This window comes from Diceros bicornis, chromosome 4, assembly GCF_020826845.1.
Source record: "Diceros bicornis minor isolate mBicDic1 chromosome 4, mDicBic1.mat.cur, whole genome shotgun sequence".
NCBI classification, from domain to species: Eukaryota; Metazoa; Chordata; class Mammalia; order Perissodactyla; family Rhinocerotidae; genus Diceros; species Diceros bicornis.
In genome coordinates, this window is record NC_080743.1 from 25,497,150 (window position 1) to 25,524,511 (window position 27,362).

The 27,362-nt window shown below is 36.0% G+C and overlaps 1 pseudogene; it reads right to left on the minus strand.

Annotated features, from left to right (window-relative positions):
* LOC131400949 (guanylate-binding protein 4-like) overlaps positions 1-27,362 on the minus strand; it is a 66,451-nt pseudogene that overhangs the window by 13,738 nt on the left and 25,351 nt on the right.

A 27,362-nucleotide genomic window follows, 5' to 3' on the forward strand; every position in this document is an offset into this window, starting at 1 on the left:
TCAACAAGTTACAAGTAAACTCAGAAAGACAGTTCAATGAGCTCAGGAATAAAATTAATGAACAGAAGGAGTACTTCATCAAAGAGATTGAAACTCTAATAAAAAACCAATGAGAAATTCTGGAGATAAAGAAAACAAATAACGAGATGGGAAAGAATGTAGAAAGCATTAAAAATAAAGCAGACGATATGGAGGAGAGAATTAGTGAGCTCAAAGATAGACATCTAGAAAGGATTCAGTTGGAGGACGAGAGAGAACTAAGATTTTTTTAAAAAATGGAGAAATTCTTCAAGAAATATCTGACTCAATTAGGAAAAGTAACATAAGGATAATAGGTATACCAGAAGGAGAAGAGAGGGAGAAAGGAGCAGAGAGCTTATTTAGGGAAATAATAGCTGAGAACTTCCCAAACCTGGGGAAGGAATTAGACATGCAAGTACATGACGCTAATAGAACTCCTAATTACCTTAATGCAAAAAGACCTTCTCCAAGACATTCAATATTAAAACTATCAAAAGCCAATGACAAAGAAAAAATATTAAGGGCAGCAAGAGAGAAAAAAATAGACTACAAAAGAGCTCCCATTAGGCTTTTAGCAGATTTCTCAGCAGAAACCTTACAGGCTAGGAGAGAGTGGAATAACATATTTGAAAGACTGAAAGACAAAAACTATCAGCAAAGAATACTCTACTCAGTGAATTTGTCTTTCAGGTATGATGGAGAAATAAAAGCTTTCCCAGACAAATAAAAGCTGAGGGAGTTCATTGCCACCAGACCTGCCTTATAAGAATTGTTGAAAGGAGCCCTCGTACCCAAAACAAAAAGGCAAAGGTTTACAAAGCTTTGAGTAAGGGGATAAATAGACCGAATCAGAAAATTGAAGCTCTATCAGAATAGGTTAGTAAACACTTAATTATAACATAAAAGATAAAGGAAAAGAAATCATCAAAAATAACTATAGCCACTTTAATCCTGTCACAAACTCACAACACAAAAAAGGATAATTTGTGGCAACAAAAGCATAGAAGGGGGAGAGGGAAAGGACGGAACCTGCATAGGCTAATAGAGATAAGAGGATATCAGAAAAAGGACTATCTCATCTATGAGATCTTTTATACAAACCTCAGGGTAACAACAAAACAAAAATCACAGCAGAGTCACAAATCATAAATAAAAAGAGAACTGAGAAAAGCATCACAGAAAACCACCAAACTGAAACGGTAGTCAGAAATACAAGGGGAAATAAACAACGGAAATATAGAACAACTGGAAAACAAAAGATAAAATGGCAGTATTATGCCCTCATTTATCAATAATCACTCTAAATGTAAATAGATTGAATCCACCAATCAAAAGACACAGAGAGGCTGCATGGATTGAAAAACAAGATCCAATATATGCTACCTCCATGAAACACAGCTCAGCTCTAAAGACAAACATAGGCTCAGCGTGAAGGGATGGAAGATGATACTCCAAGCAAATGGCAAGCAAAAGAAAGCAGGTGTAGTCATAAATATATCAGACAAAACAGACTTCAAGACAAAAAAGATAACAAGAGATGAAGGTGGGAATTATATAATGATAAAAGGTAAATTCCATCAAGAAGATATAACACATCTTAATATATATGCAGCTAACACAGGGATACAAAAGTATATAAAACAACTATTAACAGACCAAAAAGGAAAAATTGACAGCAACACAATAATTGTAGGGGCCCTTACACCCCACTTACATCAATGGATAGATATTCCAGACAGAGAGACAATAAGGAAACAGTGGCCTTAAATGAAACACTAAACCAGATGAACTTAATAGATATATATAGAGTATGCCATCCCAAAAGAGCAGAATACACATTCTTCTGTAGTGCACATGGAACGTTCTCAAAGATAGACCATATGTTGGGAAACAAAGCAAGCCTCAATAAATTTAAGAAGATTGAAATCATATCAAGCATCTTTTCTGACAACAATGCTATGAAACAAGAAATCAACTATGAAAAAAGCTGGAAAAGTCACAAATATGTGGAGACTAAACAACATGCTACAGACCAACTATTGGATCAATGAAGAAAACAAAGGAGAAATAAAAAAATATCTAGCAACAAATGAAAATGAAAACACAACATACCAACTCTTAGGGGATGCAGCAAAAGTGGTCTTAAGAGGGAAGTTTATAGCAGTACAGGCCTACCTGAAGAAATAAGAAAAATTTAAAATAAGCAATCTTACACTATATCTAAAAGAAATAGAAAAGGAAGAATAAAAAAAGCCCAAAGTCGGTAGAAGGAAGGAAATAATAAAAATCAGAGCAGAAGTAAATGTAAAGAGACTAAAAAAACAGTAGAAAGAATCAATGAAACTACGAGCTGGTTCTTTGAAAAGATAAAAAAAATGATAAACCCTCATTCAGAGTCACTAAGAAAAAACTAGAGGAGACTCGAGTAAATAAAATCAGAAATGAAAGAGGAGAAATTACAATGGATATCATGGAAATGCAAAGGATTATAAAAGGATACTATGAAAAGCTATTTGCCAACAAATTGGATAACCTAGAAGAAATGGATAAATTCTTAGACTCATACAACCTCCCAAAACTAAATCAAGAAATAGAGAATCTGAATAGACCAATCACAAGTAAAGAGATTGATACAGTAATCAAAAACCTCCCAAAAAACAAAAGTCCAGGACCAGATGGCTTCTCTGATGAATTCTACCAAACAATAAAAGAAGATTTAATACCTATCTTTCTCAAACTCTTCCAGAAAATTGAAGAGCACAGGATGCTTCCTAACTCGTTTTATGAGGCCAACAGTATCCTGATACCAAAACCAGACAAGGACAACACAAAAAAGGAAAATTACAGGCCAATATTGCTGATGAACATAGATGCAAAAATTCTCAACAAAATGTGAGCAAATCAAATATAACAATACAGTAAAAAGATCATCCACCATGATCAACTGGGTCTTATTCCAGGGATGCAGGGATGGTTCAACATCCACAAATCAATCAATATGATACACCACATTAACAAAGTGAGGAAGAAAAGTCACATGATTATCTCAATAAATGCAGAGAAAGCATTTGACAGGATCCAACATCCTTTTATGATAAAAACTCTCAATAAAATGGGTGTATAAGGAAAGTACCTGAATATAATAAAGGCCGTATATCACAAACCCACTGCCAACATCATACTCAATGTTGAAAAACTGAAAACTATTCCTCAGAGAACAGGAATAAGACAAGGATGCCCATTATTGCCGCTCTTATTCAACATAGTACTAGAAGTTCTATCTGGAGAAATTAGGCAAGAAAAAGAAATAAAAGGATCCAAATTGGAAAGGAAGAAGTGAAACTGTGACTATTTGTGGATGACATGATTCTATATGAAGAAAACCCTAAGGAATCAACGAAAAAACTAGTAGAAATAATCAACAACTCCAGCAAAGTTGCAGGGGAAAATCAACATAAAAAATCAGTTGTATTCCTATACACTAACAATGAACTATCAGAAAGAGAAATCAAGAATATGATCCCATTTATAATCATAACAAAAAGAATAAAATATCTAGGAATAAATTTAACCAAGGAGATAAAAGACATATATTCTGAAAACTATAGGACATTATTGAAAGAAATTGAAGATGACATAAAGAAATGGAATGATATTTTGTGCTCATGGATTGGAAGAATAAACATAGTCAAAATTTCCATTTTACCTAAAGCAATGTACAGATTCAATGCAGTCCAAATCAGAATACCAGTGACATTCTTCACAGAAATAGAACAAGGAATCCTAAAGTTTATATGGAACAACAAAAGAGCCTAACAGCCAAAGCAATCCTGAGAAAAAGAAACAAAGTTGGAAGTATCACACTCCCTGAATTCAAAATATACTACAAAGCTATAGTAATCAAAACAGCATGGTACTGGCCCCAAAACAGGCACAGATCAATGGAACAGAATCAAGAGCCCCAAAATAAAACCACACATTTATGGATAGCTAATCTTTGACAAAGGAGCCAAGAATATACAACGGAGAAAGGAAAGTCTGCTCAATAAATTGTGTTGGAAAAACTGGACAACGGTGTGCAAAAGAATAAAAGTAGATCATTGTGTTACATCATACACAAAAATTACCTCAAAATGGATTAAAGCCTTGACTGTAAGACCTGAAACCATAAAACTCATAGAAGAAAATATAGGCAGTACACTTTTTGACATTGGTCTTAACAGTATCTTTTTGAATACCATATCTGATTGGGCAAGGGAGACAAAATAAAAAATAGACAAATGGGACTACATCAGATTGAAAAGATTCTGCATGGCAAAGAAAACCATCAAGAAAATGAAAAGACAACCCACCAACTGGGATAAAATATTTGCAAATCATATATCTGACAAGGGGTTAATTTCCAAAATAGATAAAGAACTCATACAACACACCAACAAAAAAACAACTTGATCAAAAAATGGGCAGAGGATATGAACAGACATTTTTCCAAAGAAGATATACATATGGCCAACAGGCACATGAAAAGATGTTCAACATCACTAATTATTAGGGAAATACAGATCAAAATTACAATGAGATATCACCTCACACTTGTCAGAATGGCTATAATTAACAAGACAAGAAACAAAAAGTGTTGGAGAGGATGTGGAGAAAAGGGAGCCCTCATACACTGCTGGTGGGAATGCAAACTGGTGAAGCCACTATGGGAAACAGTATAGAGATTTCTCAAAAGATTAAAAATAGAAATACGATATGATCCAGCTATCCTACTACTGGGTATCTATCCAAAGAACATGAAATCAGTAATTCAAAGAGATTTATGCATCCCTATGTTCATCGCAGCATTATTTACATTAGACAAGACGTGGAAGCAAGCCAAGTGTCCCTCAATGGACGAATGTATAAAGAAGATGTGGTATATATATATATATATATACATACACTGGAATACTACTCAGCCATAAAAAAGACAAAATTGTGTCATTTGCAACTACATGGATGGACCTTGAGGGTATTATGCTAAGTGAAATAAGTCACACAGACAAACACCACATGATTTCACTCATATATGGAAGATAAACAAACACATGGATAAAAACAACAGGTTAGTGGTTACCAAAGGGAGGGGGATGGGGAGAGGACATAAGGGGTAAGGCACATACGTATGGTGATGGACAAAAACTAGACTATTGGTGGTGAACATGACGCTGTCTATACAGAAGCTGAAATATAATAACATACACCTGAAACTTACACAATGTAATAAGCCAATATGACCTCCATAATATAAAATAATAATAATAATCAAAAAAGGAGAATGATGAAGTACAAAATAAATATTAGTGAGACAGAAAACTGGTCAAAACAAAACAGAAAAACAAATTTAAAAAATGGTCATATATTTTCAAAAGTTATGAAACTAAATACAATAATAAAACTAATTGTTAAAAAGTGAACTTTGCCATGTTGTCAAAGTTTAAAAACAATCTATAAGTCATAAAATATATCCATCAAACTAGAAAATGGGAGAAAGCAAGAAAACAGGCTAGACTTATGTTACATAGGGGATGGGTAGGCTATAGATATTTTGACACTAAAATTGAGAAAATAGGTTTAAATATGTGTTGTGTATATATGTAATATGCACATGAAATGAAATTCCTAATGGAACAAAAATTGGATATTTAACTTCCAAATTATTAGAGCAACTATGATAGATTCACCTATGTGGTTCATATAGCAAATGAGAGGGAAGTAAAAGAAATAGCAAGGATATATCTATCTCTTCTTCCAGAAACAAGGCCCTTCATGTTTTGGGCAGATCACTTCTATTCATTGCTGCATTGTATTTTATTCGGTACACCTGAAATTTACACAGTCTTATAAGCCAATATGACCTCAAGAAAATAATTTTAAAAATGTACAGCACGTTCATTTATGTACATAATACTTGATAATGATAATAAATGACCTGGTTAGAGGTTTATGCATTTACTATATTATACTTTTTATTGTTATATTAGAATGTACTTTATCTTATTTATAACACATGGACAGAGAGAACTGTTTGGTGGTTACCAGGGCCAAGGGAGTTGGGGGGTTGGCACAAGGGGTGAAGGGATACATTTTTATGGTGACTGACAAACAATAATGTACAACAAAAATTTCACAATAAAGAAAAAAGTTCATTGTAAAACATTATGCTGTGTTATGCTGGCAGAAGCCTCATACATCTCATGTTTACCATGTCTCTTGATTGCATCATTCTGTCTTGTGCTTGATTTAATCTAATGTTGTTATGTTCATCATGGCCCCTAAGTGTACAAACTCCACTGCTAATGTTGTCAGTCAGAGGCCACATTGAGTGATTGATCTGGAAATGAAATTAAAAGTGATGAAGGACTACAAAGTTGGAAAATCAGTGATGGTTATTGCTCATCAGATCCAGTCCACCATAGCTACGATCTTGAAGAATAAGAACAAAGTGATGGAAGCTCTTAAAGGATCTGCTTCACTGAAGGCAACGGACCAAGAAAAATTTGAGAAGGGCCGGAAGAGGAATGCATAGCTAAAGAAGAGGCAAGAGAAAAGGCAACAGCAGAAGAAAAAGAACTCCTAAGAAAATTCACAGTGAAGGGTTTAGCAGAAGCTTTTGCAGACCTCAACAAGATCCTTAAAAAGTTTGAAAACATGGACTTCCCATACTGAAAGGTTTTCATTAAAAGAGAGGAATGTTCATGGTGCATTATCTGCTTAGAAGCAAATCTATGATGAAAAAAAGAAACAAACCAAGCAAACCGCTATGGACATATTTCTAAAAAGAGTGACACCTCCTCAAGAAGAGCCTCAGGCTGGATCTTCAGGAGCTATTCCAGAAGAAGGCATTGTTATCATAGGAGATGACAGCTTTATGAGTGTTATTGCCCCTGAAGACCTTCCAGTAGGGGGGCAAGATGTGGAGGTGGGAGACAGTGATATTGATGTTCCTGACCCTGTGTAGGCCTAGGCTAATGTGCATGCTTGTGTCTTAGTTTTTAATTAAAAGGTTTAAAAAGTAAAAGAAATAAAAATTTTAGAAATAGAAAAAAACCTTATGAAATAAGGATACAGAGAAAGAAAATAGGGGCCGGCCTGGTGGAGCAAGCGGTTAAGTGCGCGTGCTCCACTGCGGCTGCCCGGGGTTCGCCGGTTCAGATCCTGGGCGGGCACCGACGCACCGCTTGTTAAGCCATGCTGTGGCAGCGTCACACGTAGAGTAGAGGAAGATGTTGAAGATGTAGAGTAGAGGGCATGGATGTTGGCCCGGGGCCAGTCTTCCTCAGCATAAATGAGGAGGATTGGCATTGGATTTTAGCTCAGGGCTGATCTTCCTCACAAAAAAAAAGAAAAGAAAGAAAATATTTTTGTAGAGCCTTACAATGTGTGTTTTACGCTAAGTGTTATGACAAAAGAGTCAAAAGGTAAAAAAATTTAAAGGTTTATAAAGTAAAAATTATAGTAAGCTAAGGTTAATGTTGAGATATAAAAAAATATATATATTTTTCATAAATTCAGTGTAGCCTTAGTGTACAGTGTTTATAAAGTCTACAATAGTATACAATAATGTCCTAAGGCCTTCATATTCACTCACCACTCGACTCACTGACTCACTCAGAGCAACTTCCAGTTCTGTAAGCTCCATAGATGGTAAATGTCCTATACAGGTGTACCATTTTTTAATCTTTTATACCATATTTTTACTGTACCATTTCTATGTTTAGGTATGCTTAGATACACAAATACGTACCATTGTGTTACATTTACTTACAGTATTCAGTACAGTAACATGGTATACAAGTTTATAGGCTAGGAGCAATTGGCTATATAGCCTAGGTGTGTAGCAGGCTATACCATCTAGGGGTGTGTAAGTACATTCTATGATGTTTGCACAACGATGAAATCACCTAATGCAACATTTCTCACAACATATCCCTGTAGTTAAGCAATGCATGACTGTATCTGTGCCTGATTTGGTATCAGGTAATTCTTGCCTCATAGAATGAATTTGGAAGTGATCTCTCCTTTTCAATTTTTTGGGAGAGTTTGCGAGAGATTCCTGTTAATTGTTCTTTAAATGTTTGGTAGATTTCACCCATGAAGCCACATGGTGCTGGGCTTTTCTTTGTTGGGAGGTTTTGATTGCTAATTCAATCTCCTTACTAGTTATTGGTCTGTTCAGGCTACTATTTCTTCTTGATTCAGTCTTGATAGGTTGTATCTTTCTAGGAGTTTATCCATTTATTTTAGGCTACCCAATTTTTTGATATAATTGTTCATAATTGCCTCTTATAATCCTTTTAATTTCTGTGGCATCAGTTGTAATATCTCCTCTTCCCTTTCTCATGTTAGTTATTTGAGTTTTCTATCTTTTTTCTTAGTTTAGCTAAGGGTTTGTTAATTTTCTTGATCTTTCAATAAAACACAGTTTTGTTGATTTTTCTATTGCTTTTCTACTTCTATTTTGCTTATCTCTGCTCACATCTTTATTCTATTCTTTATTCTGCTAACTTTGGGCTTAGTTTATTCTTCTTTTTCTAGCTCCTTGATGTATAAAATTTAGTTGTTGATTTGAGCTTTAATCTAAGCATTTACCACTCTAAAATCCCTTTTAGTACTGCTTTCACTAAATCCCATAGTTTTTGGTATGTTATGTTTTCCTTTTTGTCTCAAGATATTTTTTAATTTCTCTTGTGATTTCTTCTTTGACCATTGGTGTTTAAGAGTATGTTATTAGGGCCGGCCCCATGGCTTAGTGGTTAAGTGCACGCCCTCCGCTGCTGGCGGCCTGGGTTCGGATCCCGGGCACGCACCGACGCACCCCTTCTCTGGCCATGCTGAGGCCGCGTCCCACATACAGCAACTAGAAGGATGTGCAGCTATGACATACAACTATCTACTGGGGCGTTGGGGGAAAAAATAAATAAACAAATAAAATTGTAAAAAAAAAAGAGTATGTTGTTAAATTCCATAGTTGTTGATTTTCCAGTCTTTCTTGGAGGCTTATCCCTGTGTACTTGAAAAGAATGTATTCTGTTGTTGGGTGGAGTGTTCTATATGTCTGTTAGGTCCAATTAGTCTATAGTGTTGTTCAAGTCCTATCTTTTCTTATGGATCTCTGTCTAATTGCTATTTACATTTTTAAAAGTAAAGTGTTGATGTCATCTACTATTATTGTGTTGCTGTCTACTTCTCCCTTCAATTTTGTCAATGTTTGCTTCCTATATTTGGGAGCTCTGTTGTAAGGCATACATATATTTACAACTGTTATATCTTCTTGGTGAATTGACTTTTTACAATTATATAATTTCCTTCTTTGTCCAGTTTTTGATTTAAAGGGTATTTTGTCTGATACAAATATAGCCACTCCTGCTCTCTTTTGGTTACTATTTGCATGGAGCATCTTTTTCCATCCTTTTTCTTTTAGCCTATATGTATTCGTAGATCTAAAATGAGTCTTTTATAGCCAGCATATAGTTGGATCTTGCTTTTTTTAATCCATTAAGCCAATCTATGTCTTTTTATTGAAGAGTTTAATCAATTTCCATTTAAAGTAATTACTTACAGGGAAGGATTTACTATTGCCATTTAGTTGTTTTCTGTATGTCTTCTAACTAGTTTATCTCTCTTTTCCTCTCTGATTATGGTCTTTTTTGTTTCATTGGTTTTTTTGTTGTGGCATACTTTGATTCCCTTCTCATTTCCTTTGTGTATCTTCTACAGATATTTTCTTTGTGGTACCATGGAGAGTACATAAAACATCTTAAAGTTATAACAATCTATTTGAAACTGATATCAAGTTAACTTCAATTGCATATGAAAACTCTACTCCTTTTTATCTCTACTCCCCCATTTTATGTTATTAATGTGATAAATTACATCTTTTTGTATTATGTATCTGTATACATAGATTTACAGTTATTCTTATATTTTTGTCTTTTAAATTCTATACAAGAATTAAAAGAGCTTTATGCAGCAACATTACAATATTACAAGATTCTATATTTGTCCATATATTTACTTTTAGCAGAGATCTTTATATTTTCATGTTGTTTTGTGTTGCTATGTAGTTTCCTTTTGTTTCACTTTGAAGGACTTCCTCTAGCAGTTCTCATAAGGAAGGTCCAGTGGTGATGAACTCCCTCAGGTTTTATTTATCTGGGAAAGTCTTAATTTCTCCTTCATTTTTGAAGGATGTATTTTCTGAGTATATTATTCTTGATTTGCAATTTTTTAGTTTTAGTCCTTTGAATATATTTTGTATATATATACATATATATATATTTATTGCTTGTGGTTTTGGTGTTATACAAGACATTAGGGTTCACTCAGTTTTGTATGTTCTATTGGTTTGGACAAATATATAAGTGACATGTTTCTACCATTATAGTATCATACTGAATAGTTTCACTGCTCTAAAAGTCCTCTGTGCTCTGCCTATTCATCTCTCCCTAACTCTAACCCATGGCAACCACTGATGTTTTTACTTCTCACATAGTTTTGCTTTTCCGGAATGTCATATAGTTGGAATCATACTTTATGTAGCCTTTTATTATTGTCTTCTTTCACTCGCGTGCATTTAAGTTTCCTCCATGTCTATTCAAGGCTTGATAGCTCATCTGTTTTTGGTGCTCAATAACATTCCATCATCTGGACATATCACCGTTTATTTACCCACTCACTTCCTGGAGGACATCTTGGCTTCTTCCAAGTTTTGGAAATTATCAAGAAATCTGCCATAAATATCTGTGTGCAAGTTTTTGTGTATATGTAAGTCTTCAACTCCTTTGGGTAAATAGCAAAAAGCATGATAGCTGGATTGCATGTTAAGAGTAAGTTTAGTTTTGTAAGAAACTGCCAAGCTGTATCCAAAGTGGCTGTACCATTTTGCATTCCCACTAGCAATGGATGAAAGTTCCTCCTGCTCCACTGCCTCACCAGCATTTGGTATTGTCAATGTTTTGGTTTTTGGCCATTCTAGCATGAGTGTTTGTACCTCATTGTTGTTTTTAACTTGCATTTTCCTAATGACATGTGATGTGGAGCACCCTTTCATATGCATATTTACCATCTATCTATCTTCTTTGGTGAGGATTCTCTTTGGGTTTTGGGACTATTTTTTAAATTGAGTTGTTTTCTTATCATTGAATTTTAAGAGTTCTTTGCATATTTTGGATATCAGATATGCTTTTTGCAAATAATTTCTCCCTGTATTTTTCATTTCATTTTCTTGACAGTGTCTTTTGCAAAGCAGGTATTTTTAATCTTAATAAATTCAGCTTAATTCTTTCTTTCATGGATTGTGCCTTTGGTGTTTATCTAAAAATCCACTGTCGTACCCAAGGTCATCTAGGTTTTTCCTATATTATCATTTAGGAGTTTCTTATTTTTGCATTTTACATTTAGGTCCGTGATCCATTTTGAGTTACTTTTTGTGAAGGATTCAAGGTCTGTGCATAGGTTTATTTTTTTTGCACGTGGATGTTCAGTTGTTTCAGCACCATCTGTTGAAATGACCATCTTTGCTCCATTGTTTTGCCTTTGCTCATAATGGGAGAAATAGACAGCAAAGTGATAATATTAGGACACTTTTATCAATGGATAGGTCATCCAGGCAGAAAATCAATAAGAAAACATTGGCCCTAAACAACACATTAGACCCGAAGGATTAACAGACATATACAGAAAATTTGATCCAAAAGCAGCATAATACACATTCTTCTCAAGATACATGGAACATTCTCCAGGATAGATCATATGTTAGGCCACAAAGGAAATCTTAACAAACTTAAGAAGATTGAAATCATATCAAACATCTTTTTTTTTCATAGTCACATTTATTTTTGATACAAATGTACGTAACACATGTCTTGACAGTAGGTCCACCCACCACCACACAGGTAGAGCCTGGCCCACTGGCACAGAAGCAGGATGTGGAAAAGAGCTGGTAGGCACTGTCATCTGCATCTCCAGCCTTTGGAGGCTGCAGCCTAGGTTCCAGGTACCCAGAGACTGCAGGTGCTGGCATCTCAAAGGTTTCAGGGAGGAGGCTCTCGGTTGAGTTTCGGACTCTGGGGAGCCAGCCCCATGCTCAGGTGCTCTCAAGCATCTTTTGTAACCACAATGATATGAAACTAGAAACCACTTACAAGAAGACAACTGGAAAATTCACAGGTATGTGGATATTAAGCAACATGCTACTGGACAACCAATGAGTCAAACAAAAAATCAAAAGAAAAATAAAAAAATATCTTGAGACAAATGAAACATATCAAAAGTTATGGGATGCTGCCAAAGCAGTTCTAAGAGGGACGTTTATAGCAATAAATGCCTACATCAAAAAAAGAGACAGATCTCAAATAAACAACCTAACTTTACAACTCAAGGAACTAGAAAAAGTAGAACAAATTAAACCCAAAATTAGCCAAAGAAAGGAAATAACAAAGGTCAGAGCAGAAATAAATGAAATAGAGACTAAAAAGACAATAGAAAATATCAATTAAACTAAGAGCCAGTGTTTTCAATAGATATACAAAATAGACAAACCTTTAGTTAGATTCACCAGGAAAAAATGAGAGAAGATTCAAATAAATAAAATCAGAAATGAAAGAGGATACATTACAACTGATACCACAGAAATATAAAAGATCCTAGAGACTATGAACAATTATATGCCAACAAACTGGACAACCTAGAATAAATGGATAAATTCTTAGAAACATACAACCTATCAAGACTGAATCATGTAGAAATAGAAAATCTGAATAGACTGATTACTAGTAAGGAGATTGAATCAGTAATCAAAAACCTTCCAATGAGCAAAAGTCCAGGACCAGACGTCTTCACTGGTGACTTCTACCAAACATTTGAAAAAGAATTAATGCCAATCCTTCTCAAACTCTTCCAAAAATAAAATAGGAAGGAACACTTCCAACTCATTTTACGGGGCCAGCGTTACTGATACCAAAGCCAGATAAGGACACTACAAGAAAACTATAGACCAACATCCCTGATGAATACAGATGCAAAAATTCTCATCAAAATATTCACAAACCAAATTCAACAACACATTAAGAGGATCATACACCACGACCAAGTGGAATTTATTTCCAGGATGCAAGGATGCTTCAATATATGCAAATCAATCACTGTGACACATGACTTTAATAGAATGAAAAATAAAAATTGTATGATCATCTCAATGGATGCAGGAAAAGCATTTGACAAAATACATACTTTAACATAAGAAAGGCTTTATAGACAACAACCCACAGTTAAAATCACAGTCGATGGTGAAAATTGAAAGCTTTTCCTTTAAGATCGAGAACAAGACAAGGGTGCTTACTCTCATCACTCTTATTCAACATAGAACTGGAAGTCCTATCCTTGCCTTTTCGAGGCAAGACAAAGAAACAAAGACATACAAATTGGAAAGGAAGTAAAATTTATGTTATTTGCAAATAATACAATCCTACATATAGAAAATCCTAAAGACTCGACCAAAAATCTATTGGAATTATTCAATGGATTCAGTAAAGTTGCAAGATATAATATCAACATACAGAAATCTTAGATACAGGTGTACCTCAGAGATATTGTGGGTTTGGTTCCAGACCTTTGCAATAAAGCAATATTGCAATAAAGCAATATAGCAATAAAGTGAGTCATAAGAATTTTTTGGTTTCCCAGTGCATATAAAAGTTATGTTTACACTCTACTGTAGTTTATTAAGTGTATAATAGCATTATACCTGAAAAAAAATGTTCATGCCTTAATTTAAAAATGCTTTATTGCTAAAAAATGCTAACCATCATCTGAGCCTTCAGTGAGTTGTAATCCTTTTTGCTGGTGGAGGATCTTGCCTCAATGTTGATGGCTGCTGACTGATCAGGGTGCTGGCTGCTGAAAGTTCAGAAGGCTGTGGCAATTTCTTAAAGTAAGACAATAATGAAGTTTGCTGTATTGCTTGACTCTTCGTTTCATGAATGACTTCTCTGTAGCATGTGATGCTGTTTGATAGCATTTTACCCGCGGTAGAACTTCTTTCAAAATGGGAGTCAATCCTCTCCAACCCTTTATCAAGTAAGGTTATGTTATATTATAAATCTTTTGTTGTCACTTCAAGACTCTTCACAGCATCTTCACCAGGAGTAGATTCCATCTCAAGAAACCACTTTCTTTGCTCATCCATAAAAAGCAATTCCTTATCTGTTAAAATTTTATCATGATATTGCAACAATTTAGTCACATTTTCAGAGTCCACTTCTAATTCTAGCTCTCTTGCTAGTTCTACCATATCTATAGTTACTTCCTCCACTGAAGTCTTGAACCCTTCAAAGTCATCCATGAGGATTGAATTCAACTTTTTCCAAACTCCTGATAATGTTGATATTTTGATCTCTTCCCATGAATCATGAATGTTCTTAATGGCATCTAGAATGGTGAAACTTTCCAGAAGGTTTTCTATTTGCTCTGTCCAGATCCATCAGTGGAATTACTATCTATGGAAGCTATAGCCTTATGAAATGTATTTCTTAAGTAAGAAGACTTGAAAGCAAAAATTGCTCCTTGATCCATGGACTGCAGAATAGATGTTGTGTTAGCAGGCATGAAAACAACATTAATCTCATTGTGCATCTCTATCTGAGCTCTTGGGTGACCAGGTGCATTTCAAAGAGCAGTAATATTTTGAAATAAATCGTTTTATTCTGAGCAGTAGTTCTCAACAGTGGGCTTAAAATATTCAGTACACCGTGTTGTAAACAGATGAGTCATCCAGATTTTGTTGCTCCATTTATAAAGCACAGGCAGAATAGATTTAGCATAATTCCTAAGGCCCCTAGGATTTTTGGAATGAGCAATGACTTCAACTTAAAGTCACCAGCTACATTAGTTGCTATCAAGAGAGTCAGTGTGTCCTTTGAAGCTTTGAAGCCAGGCATTGTCTTCTCCTCTCTAGCTATGAAAGTCCTACATGGCATTTTCTTCCAATATAAGGCTGTTTTGTCTACACTGAAAATTTGTTGTTTGGTGTAGCCACCTTCATTAATTATCTTAGCTAGATCTTCTGGATAACTCGCTGCAACTTCTACATAAGCACTGGCCACTTCTCTTTGCACTTTTATGTTTTGGAGATGGCTTCTTTCCTTAAACCTTATGAATCCACCTCTGCTAGCATCACACTTTTCTTCTGTAGCTTTCTCACCTCTCTCAGCCCTTGTATAATTGAAGAGAGTTAGAGTCTTGCTCTGGATTAGTCTCTGGATTAAGGGAATGTTGTTGGCTGGTTTGATTGTCTATCCAGACCACTAAAACTTTCTCCATATCATCAAGGAGGCTGTTTCCCTTTCTCATCATTTGTGTGTTCACTGGAGTAGCACTTTTAATTTCCTTCAAGAACTTTTGTATTCACAACTTGGCTAACTGTTTGGCACAAGAGGCCTAGCTTTCAACCTGTCTTGGCTTTCACCATGCCTTCCTTACTAAGCCTAATTATTTCTGGCTTTTGATTTAAAGTGAGAGATGTGCGATTCTTCCGTTCACTTGAACACCTAGACACCATTGTAGGGTTATTAATTGGCCTAATTTAAATATTGTTGTTTCTCAGGGAATAGGGAAGCCTAAGGAGAGGGAGAGAGATGGGGGAAGAGCCAGTTGGCAGAGAAGTCATAATGCACACAGCATTTATCAATTAAGTTCACCATCTCATCTGGATGCAGCTCATGGTGCCCGAAAACAATTACAATAGTGACATCAAACATAATTGGTCACAGATTACCAAATAAATATAGTAATAAGGAAAAATTTGAAATATTGTAAGAATTACCAAAATATGACACAGAAATATGAAGTGAGAAAATGCCGTTTGCAAAATGACACCAATAGACTTGCTCAATGCAGGGTTGCCACAAATCTTCAATTTGTGAAAAAAACACAGTATCTGCAAAGTGCAATAAAATAAAGTGCACTAAAATGAGGTATGGGTGTATGTCATCAAATGGTGAGAGCCAAAAATAATAATTTTTGACCATGCCATTCCCCTTGGCAATAGGTTCACCTGCAGCTTCATAAAATGACTGGCTCTCTGTAGAAAGATGTAAGAGAATTGACTGCCTTGTAGTTGCTCTTGAAAAAGAACAACAGCAAAAGGAAGGCGCTGGAACTCTCAAATATGCTGTTTCTCCCATGGACCCCTCCAAATTGCATATACTTCCTTTCCTTATGTTTTACAACGGTCTTATATAAAGGGTTTCCAGCCAGAGAAACAATCTCTTAGTTGAATTCAAGGCTACTGGAAATGGTATTTCCTATAATTGTAATTCTGTTTGAAACTGAAAGCAATGAAGAGCTGCTTATACAATAGGCTCATTTATAAGATCTGCTCCTTTTCTGTTGTAGTAAAACTAGAATTTAATTTTTAAAAATATAAACTCATAGCGACTGCATGAGAAGCATCCAATGAGAACTAAATAAACCATTGTTCCTGAAGATGTCTTCAGATCTGGCATCCTTCTTGCACTGAGTTCTACCTCCATTTCATGGTCCATGACAGTTGAATGGCATGTGCAGCCGCTGCTTGCTTGGAAATTCACCAAAGCCTCAGAGCCTCAAAGTGCCTAATTTACTTTAGGCTGTGTGCCTCTGTCTGCTTGTGACATATTTTGCCATGGAGTTTCCAAAGCAATATTGCCTGTGCACTATTTGCGACTCTTAACAGTTTTTACACACAGCCTTCTTGTCACTTGTAGGAGAACAGCTATTGGGATAACATATAAAAAGGTAAAACAATGATTTATTATGTTAATATCTGGCCCTAAAGTCATTGATGGAGAGGGAAATGTGTGTGTTTGTAAACATACTTTGAAATACTTTTTGAAGCGGAGAGGTGACTCCAAGGATATAAGTACAGATCTTCCTCCACTTACAATGGGGTTACATCCTGATAAACTCACTGTAAGTTGGAAATATCATAAGTTGAAAATGCATTTAATACCCCTAACCTACCAAACATCATAGCTTAGCCTAGCCTACCTTAAACGTGCTCAGAACACTTACATTAGCCTACGGTTGGGCAAAGTCATCTAACACAAAGCCTATTTTATAATAAAGTGTTGAATATCCCATGTAATTTATTGAATACTGAACTGAAAGTGAAAAACAGAATGGGTGTATGGGTACAGAACGGTCGTTAAGTGTATTGGTTGTTTACCCCCGTGATCGTGTGGCTAACAGGGAGCTGTGGCTTGCTGCCACTGCCTAGCATCACAAGAGAGCATCATAGCGCATATTTCTAGCCCAGGGAAAGACCAAAATTCACAATTCAAAGTACAGTTTCTATGGAATGCATATTGCTTTTGCACCATGGGAAGTCGGGGACCATCTGTATCAGCCCAAAATCAAGCAATAAAAAAAGGACGGTTAAATAACCTTGTTAGAGAAATTTTGCTTATAAAAGCAAAGTAGTGAGAAGAGGAAAGAAAACCGAATATGGTATAGGTGAGAGTAGAGTCAGCAAGGCAGAAAAAGGCATTATGGGTTTTTGCGGACTGAACAGCTGTGGTTTCCCTCCAAGTTTTGCCAGGCAAAGAAATCTTAGGACAAAGATATCTTCCCCCACCCACAGCTTCAATAAAATTTAGTACACTCATACTTGCTTTATGGATTGTCTTGCATTTGTGAGTGGGCATTATAGGAGGACCTACATACAGCTCTGTCTCAGATTAAATTACCAACATTCACCATGATTGGCAAAAGTCATGCGGCAAGGGATCAGACAATGACCCAGCATGGTCTCAGCTAGCCCTTGAAAACACCCAAATGTCACAGGGAAACAATGAAAATTACTCCTTGATCTGCTTTCTGTTTTGGGAAGGCATGCAGTTTAGATGTTATGTTTGAGTTAGAGAAATGTGTGTTTGTTCCAATAGGTGATCCTAGGAGAGCAAAGAAATCTGTCAGGAACCAGCGCATGAAAGAGAGCTCTGAAAGTGAATTTCCAGGGAAAGGAATTGAGGTCCATGCCAGATATTCATGGACTGCTCTAAGTTCTTCACTCTGTCTCATGCATCAAAACAGAATGTACTTGATATTGGGTTCATTGTATGAGATTTCCTCTGAAATCAGACAATATTGGAGGATAAGCTCTAGCCAAAAATGAAAGGTTGTCGTAAGTAGATATTTTTGTGTATATATATATACAAACACACACACACAAACACATGCAGATATAAAGATCTCCCCCCAAGAAATGATTACATGAAAAAGGATGTAGAAAACAGATACATACATAAATGACATCATTTTCTTAACAAAAATAACAAAAGGTAATATCAAAGTGGCCAGTACATGATTATTGAGTCATAAAAATGGTTCAATTATATGAATCATTAAAAACCACAACATGCAACTATCACACATCTGCAAGATGGAAAAAAAGTCAGACAATATTGAGATTTTAGGAGCTGGTGGAGCACTTGGAATGCTCATACGTTAATGATATGAATATAAATTAGTACAACTCTAAAACTGATGGTCAGTATCCATATGTGGTCAACACATGCCTTTTATAGCAACCCATTCCCGTAAATATAAACACAAAGAATATGCACGTATGTGAACCAAAAAATATATACAAGAATGTTCATAACAGTGCTATTCATAATAGCCATAAAAATGAAAGCAGTCAAATGTTCATCACCAGTCGAGTGGATAAATAATTTATGAGATATTCATACAATAAATACTATAAATGATCTACAGCTACATGCAAAAATGTAGACTAATGTCACAAGTATAATATCGAGTAAAAGTTACTAGATACTGAAGAGTACATACCTTAGGATTCCATTTATATAATGAAGAAGTAGGGTAGTGGTTACTCTTGACGGGACAGGGGAAGTGTTAGAGGCTGGTTGGGAGCAAGAAAAGGGCTTTAGGGAAACTATCATGTTCTGATTTTTTATTTGGCTGTTGGCAATGTGAATATGTCTACTTTGTGAAAATTCATAGACCTGTACATTTAGGAAGTGTGCAGTTTTTAATATGTATATTTACGCTGCAAAGAAGTTTATTTAAAAACATATCTAGGAATAAATCTAACAAAATATGCGAGGAATGTATGCTGAAAAATATAAAATATTACTGAAAGATTTAAAAGGGCAAATAAATTGTGGGACATATCATGCTCATGAATTGAAACTATTTTTTGTGTGTCATTTCTTCAAATATTTATCTATGGAATTAATACAATTCCTAGATTCACACATGTAAGGAGAATTGACTCATGACAACTGTAGCAAAAGAATAGTCTTCCCAATAAATGCTGCTAGGCCAATATTACATACACATGAAAAAGAATTAAACTTGATCCTTATCTTCTGACATTAAAAAATTAATTCTGGGTGGACTGTAAATCCCAATGTGGAAGACAAAACTATAAAGCGTTTAGAAGGAAAACAAAGAGATTATTTTCATGTCCTCCAGGTCACGAAATAGGACAAAAAAATCAATAACTTGAAAACAAATAATTGAGAAATTTAATGTGTTAATTTTAATAATTCCTGTTCATTCTAAGACACCATTAAGAGAATAAAAGAGAAAATTAAATATTAGCAGAAAAAATGATAGAATACAGGATATATAAAGCAGTCTCCAAATCAAGGGAAAAAAAAGACAACCCATTAGAAATATAAGCAAGAGTACTGAATAGACACATCAAAAGAAAGATATGCAAAAAGCAGTAGACATGAAAAGGTATTCAACCTCCCTCATTATCACAAATTAATAAAGAAAAGAAAATTAATCCTGCAATTAAAACTACACACCAGAATGACTAAAACTTACAAGTCTAGCATTTCTAAGTCATGAGAATGTGGAGTATTGGGAATTCTTACGCATTGCTCCTGAGTGTATAAATTTGGACAGTCACATTGAAAAACAGATATTACCAACCATAAAATGAACAAATACTTACCTTATGACCAAATAATTTCACTCACAGTTATATGGGGAAATATTGTTACTAAACCCAAGAACTTGGGTGAATCTAAAAATATAATGCCAAAATAAGATGACTCATCCTGTATAATTCAATTTATGTAAAGACAAAAAGAGACAATAGCAATCTATGGTGTTAGAAGTCAGATAAACGTTTCTGTACGAGTTATGTTACCGCATAACAAATTTCCTCAAATCTTAGCAGCTTGAAATAATATTTATAATCTCAAAGCTTCCTTAGGTCACAAGAATCTGGGTGTGGTTCAGCTGGGTCCTCTGCTTCAGTGTCATTTACAGACTGTAATCAGGGTGCCTACTGGGACTGCAGTCATCTCAAGGCTCAATGGGGAAGGATCCGCTTCCCGAGGTCACTGATGTGGTTGTTGGCAGGGCTCATTTCATTATGGGTTGTTGAACCTCAATTTCTTGCAGAGTGTTGCCTGAAGGCCACCCTCAATTCATTACCAAGTGGGCCTCTCCACCGTGGTAACTTGCTTCCTCCATGTGAGCAAGCCAAGAAAGAGAGAGCATGAGAGAGAGAGAGAGAGAAAAGAGAAAGAGCAGGGGGAGAGAGAGAAAGAGAGGCAGCAAGAGAGAGAGTGTGTTATCAATATGGAAGTCGAGTGTTATCAATATGTTACTAGTCATAGAAGTAACATCTCATACTGTTTATGATATTCTAGTCATTAGAGGCAATTCACTAGGTTGAGCTCACACTCAAGGGGGAGGCGACTGCACAAGCGTGTGAATAATAGGAGGCAGGGAACACTGGGAACCAGTGTCAGAAATCGCACACTACAGTTTCTTTGTGGAAGGGAAGGAGTTCAAGCTTCTGGGAGTATTTATAAAATCTTATTCCTTGACTGATATGATGGCAAGGACACGTCTACTTTTGAAAATCATCTACTGTAATAGTATAATTTGGCTACTCTTTATACATGTGAAATTTTGATTAATGATTTAGAAAAAAAAATGCTAAGAGTAGATAAGATCTAAGAGGGTAAGAGTGAACATCATTGGCAAGTTCGGAGTCTAGTATAGAATTCCAGGTGAGTGATGATATGGACTTGAACTAGAAACAGTGAGATTTTTGTCTGACTTTAGATGTGTGTCAAATTTAGAGTTGACAGGACTTGCTGTTGGACTGAATTTGAGGCCTGAGAGAAAAATGGGAATCAAGGATGAACTGAAGTAGTTATTATTCACCAAGATGGGGGAAACTGTGAGGATTAGATTTAGGATCACAGGAGACAATCAAAAGTTTTAGTTTGGATATGTTAAGCTTGAGATACTTATAGGACAAGATGTGGGGACGTCAAACAGGGAATTGAATTTAAATGCTTGAAACACAGGAGTGAATTTAGAGCCGAAAATATAAATTCAGGCATCATTTTTACAGATTTACTCCAGCCCTGGAACTGGAGGACTGGATTAAAGAAAAAAAGCCTCAAAACAGAAGAGCCACAAAATTTGGAGATCAAGAAGTAGAGTAAATCCAGAAAAGGAAACTGAAAAAGAATGTCCAGTGAAATGGAGAAACAAAAGAGTATATGATAGAAAAGCAGCCAGAAAAATAAGATGCACCAAGAAGGAAGTGATTAATATCTTCACCAAATGTGGCTAAAATATAAAATAAGATGAGGACTGGCAAATCGATAATTTGATGTAGCAACCTGGAGGAGGTGTGGAGCGGGGCTGATTGTGGGGGATGCTCCACACTGAGATTATGAAGGAGTTGTGGTTACTGGCAAGGAAAATGTCCAGGCTGAGATAAAATGATGGAAAGACTTTGTTTTTTTGTTTTTGTTTTTTTTCCGGTTCTTCGTTGTTTATTAGCATCCCTGCACAGAGCAACGTGCAGGAGCCGGCCCCTTGCTGGGGTGGGGCACAGTGCCCAGGGGACCCGGGGAGACAGACAGACGCAGCCCCCAGCCCCATGTGGGAGGGGACAGGCTGCTTTGGCAGCAGACTTTAGACGGTTGCGTTTTGGCTGATCGGCTGCTGGGGACCTTGCGGGGGCTCGTGGTCCACACAGAACAGAGCCCCGGAGGACACACAGCACAGCCTGCCTCTGCCCAGCGAGCCGCGAGGGGAGGGCGCGGACGGCCTGAGGGACACTGCACACTCCCTGAAGACAGCAGCACCCTCTCGGCGCTGAGAGGTTTTGGAGAAACTCTTTGTTAAAGCAGCTGGGGTTTGGGTGGCCGCGGGGAGGGGCGGGCGGGGCGGTTTGGGGGGCTTGCCCCACAAACCCTCCTGGGCACTCAAATTCTGCACCTGCGTCATTTGTTCACTGGATGGGAGCTGTGGGGGGCACGGCTATCTTTGAGAATGTTGTAAAAGCGTTAGTCCCTCTCCTAAGATCAAAAGTGCACGTGCACACACAAAATTTGGTGAGCAACGCTAGGGGTCCACACTCCGCTACTCTGCCACCCAAGTCCTCGATGGAAGCTGCTGGAAGACTATGCTGTGGGCCTGGAGCAGCTGCTCACTGAAAGGATGAAACCTCGGAGGGCTGGAGGAGAAAGAACAGGAGACTCGAGAAAGACTAGACAGGCTGCCCCTCCCACCTGCAGTGTTAACTGCCTGCTCGCGGAGCGGAGAGAAAACCAACCCGGGCCTGGACACCTGCCCTCCAGGATTGTACTTCTAATATGCATGTCACTGTATTTAATGTAAAATTTAGAAAATTAATGTAATATAATATATAAATTATAGACATATATAACGTAATTATACAACATAAGTTAATATATAATTATATATAATTGTTTATTAATTATGGCATACTTTTCGGTAATATATAACATAGTAGTATTTTTATTTAAATATATAGTATATATACACTATAATCATATATATAATTTTTAAAAATTATATAATTTTAAATAATTACATGATATGTAATTATATAGTATATATAATTTTTATATAATACATAATATAGATGTATTACTTATATATACATAATATAGATGTATTATAATATATATAAGTAAATGCCCAGGCCGAGATGAAATGATGGAAAATATGAGGAGGTTGAGGAACTGAGAGGTGAGGGTATTCGATGATTGTGTACGGGATGCTAAATGCCCCAAGATTTACACTAAGAGATACGGTGAAGAGAGAACAGCCAGGGGCTAAAATCTGCAGTGAACGAAGGGGTTGGGAGATCCAGGATACCTGGAATAAGGAGTAAGAAGTAGTATAGTCCAGTGATATGTGCTGTGAAGACACTTTGTATGTTTTGTTCTTGTTGTTTTGTGTTGGTTTTTTGAGGGGGGGATGGAGAGATTAAAGAAAGAGGATTAATGATCTGGAAGCCAAAATGAGGAGCAAGAAGGGCATCTAATCTACTTCGCTTCCAGCTCTGTCAAATTAGGAATGTGGAGAAAAAACACTTGAGGGAGCTGTGGGTAAACCAAGTCTGCAAACCCATTCTGCTCCGCATCAGCCTCATCAGTTCTCTATGCATTACTTCACCATCTTCTCAATGGGTATATTAATATCCAATTCATAATGATTTGTGAGAGATAATTGAGATAATGTGTATAAAACTCTTATCACATTGTTATGGTCATTAGCGTTTAAAAATTACCTCTTAATTAACAATTAAATAACAAAGATATTTCCTCGATTTGATACTTAAGTTTTCAGGTTACAAATTTGTAATAATTCATGATCCTTTATGTTGTTATTATTAATTCTTTGATTAATTTCTCTTTTCATAATTCATACACTTGTAAAATGTCTAATTAGGATTAGAGGATACACAGTGATCTTACTATATAGCTTTACTTCTCTGTTAAATAAAAGTGAATTAAATAAAATTGTCACAGCTTCTGAAAGTTGTACTCTTTAACTCCCCTCCTCCCTCATGTGTTTGATATCATATCTAACCTCTTTGTTGTGCATTTGTATCCATTACGTTCTAATCATGGAAATAGATAATTTTTCCTATTTGTGGTCTTTTCTTTTCCCCTTAAATGAGTCCCTTTAACATTTCTTGTAGCACTGGTTTCTTGGTGACAAACTCCTTTAATTTTTGCTTATCTGGGAAAATTTTGATCTCTCCTTCCATTTTGAATGATAACCTTGCTGGGTAGAGTATTCTTGGCTGTAAGTTTTTTCCTTTTAGCACTTTAAATATATCGTGCCATTCTTACATACACAATGGAATACTACTCAGTCATAAGAAACGATGAAATCCAGCCATTTGTGACATCATGGATGGACATTGAGGGTATAATGCAAAGTGAAAAAAGTCAGAGGGAGAAGGTCAAATACCGCATGATTTCCTTCATTATGTAGTAGATAATAACAACAATAAACAAACACATAGGGACAGAGATTGGATTGGTGGTTACCAGAGGGGGAGGGGGGAGGGAGGAGGGTGAAAGAGATAATTCGGTACATGTGTGTGGTGATGAGCTGTAATTAGTATTTTGGTGGTGAACATGATGTAATCTATGCAGAAATAGAAGTACAATGATGTACACCTGAAATTTTTACAATGTTATAAACCAATGTTACTGCAATAAACAAAAAATTAAAAAAAAATAAAATAAAATTAAAAATAAATAAATACATATTACATATGTATATACTTATACATATGTATATTAATCCTGTAAAAAAATAAAAAATAAAATTATCAGATCCATGGCTTGACAAACACCATATTCTAATCAAATGACTTCTCTGTTTTTGTCCAGTGCTCACACTGTGTGAACAGTGTAGGGGCACAGGGCAGTGAAGACTTCAAAAATGTTGAAATTATCCTTTATTAGAATTTTATCCTCGTACAATGTTGGGTGATCAGTCTGGATTTGGTCGGGAAAACAGGGTCACTACCAAGCATTACAGCAGGAATTATGTGAATATAGGGCTAACTTAAATGACAAAGGGATCCAGGGGTATGAAGTTCTGGAAAGAGGAGATTCGGGGGAGGATAAAGAAATGATTACTAACCAGTACAGCCTGAAGCATTAATGAGGATAGACAGTTGTAGTTTGTGGAGAAGTCTGAATATTGTGCCATCTGGTGCCAAAGGGAGCCTGGAAAGGTCTGCTGAAACATGGCATCTGACTGCCGCTGTGTATGAAGCCACAACTGCTCAAGAATAACTGTGCTGTCTCTACTTCCATCTTCCAACTCTCCTTTGATGCTTTTGTGTAGAATGTATAAAGAACTCTTACAACTTAATAATAAAATACAAATAACCCAACTAAAAAATGAGCAAAGGATCGGAATAGACATTATTCCAAAAATATATATATATATAAATGCCAATAAGCACATGAAAAGATGCTCAAAATCATTGCTCGAGAGGGAAATGTAAATCAAAACCACAATGAGATACCATTTTATACCCACTAAGATGGATATAAGCACAACGACAGATTAGGAAAAGTGCTGGCAAGGATGTGGAGAAATCAGAACCTTCATACACTGCTGGTGGGAATATAAAATGATATAGCCACTTTGAAAAGCAGTCTGGCAGTTTCTCAAAAGTTCAAACATGAGAGTTACTATATGACCCAGTAATTCTGCTCCTAGGTATATACCCTTGAGAAATGAAGCCAGTTACAAAAGACCTATGTATAATTATAAAGACCTATAATTCTATTTTAATATGAAATGTCCAAAGTAGGCAAATCCACAGAGAGTGAAAGCTGATTAGTGGTTGCCCAGGGCTGGAGGTTGAGGAGAACTTCTGGTAATAGGATACTAGGTTTGTTTTTGGGGTGATGAAAATTTCTATAACTGACTATAGTGATGGTTGCACAACTCGATGCATATACTAAAAACCATTGAATTGTACCTTTTGAGTTTGTGTTATGCGATTTATATCCCAACAAAGCTGTTACTTTTTTAAAAGGTCATGTAAACTGCAATCATACATACTGCTACCTCTTTCCACTCCTCTCCGTCTCGTTTTTCCTTGTGTCATATGGCATTGGATTGGCTTTGGAATTTTTGTGTATTTGCTAAGGACAGTTGAGGTTAAGATACGTTTCGTTTGGGTTCAGTGGGATGTATTTTTTGGGTTTGCAATTACTTTCATAAATAGTGAAATCTTTTCTAGCTGTCCCAGTGTAGTAATGGTTTGCAGGAATTTTCCTACTGCTGATTGTGTATTATGATGTGAAGGTGCAAGGCCAGAGGCCACCTATGGGACCACAACTTAAGGTACTCAGCACTAGTGATATGTGAGTAGTGGATGCAAAACAAGGTTTGAAATGTAAAGAACCACAGCCAGGCTGTGCAAAAATTTTCCAATCCTAAGTTTTATAACCTCTTAAATGAGGAAATCAGTTCTTCTTACCAATGTTTGATCAAAAATGGAAATTTGGTAAAAAATGGACGTTTCTTATCAGGAATACATTCAATAATGCAGTATATACAAATGTAGGTTCACCACATATTATTCCTTTGTGAATGGCAACTGTAGACTAGAACTCACCCTAATTCCTGTGTTTATAGTTCACAGACCTCTGCTAGTTCTATGAAAGCAAGTATGCTTGTGTGTAAAGTAGTTTTTATTCTTCCCAACCAAATTGGATTCTGTCCGTTGCACACGTAAAACTCGCAGCAGAGCAGCAAAACCATCTGCCAAAGAAATGTTCCTAAGATAAGGTTTCTACACATACCTTTGGGAAAATACTGAGGAGCGTGATTGCTGGATTACCTTGTAGTGTATGTTGAGTTTTATAACAAACTGCCTTCCAAAGTGCCTGTATCATTTTGCATTCCCGCTAGCAATGGATGAGAGTTCTTGTTATGCCACATCCTTGCTGTCATTTGGTGAAATCGGTGTTTTAGATTTTGTGCATTCTAGTAGGTGTTAGTGGTATCTCATTTTTTTAATTTGCAATTTGCTAATGACATATGATGTTAAGTATCTTTTCATATGCTTATTTGCTATCTGTATACCTTCTTTGGTGAGGTGTCTCTTTGGGTCTTTTGCCCAGTTTTGAATTGGGTTGTTCATCATCTTATTGTTGAGTTTTGAGAGTTCTTTGTATATTTTGGAAAATAGTCTTTTATCAGATATATCTTTTGCAAATATTTTCTTCCAGTCTGTGGCTTGTCTTCTCATTTTCTTGAAGCAATATCTTTTTTTTTTATCATGCTGTGGCCAACTTCTTTTAAATTTTTGTAAGAATTTTTAAATGTGTTTAGCCTTTGTCTTGAAAGAAATTTTTATGTATAAAAATAATGCAAGCACAAGCAAAATTTAATAATTTGGGAAATAAAATTAGAAGACTACTTAAAATGGCCTGTTATAGGATATCTATAACACA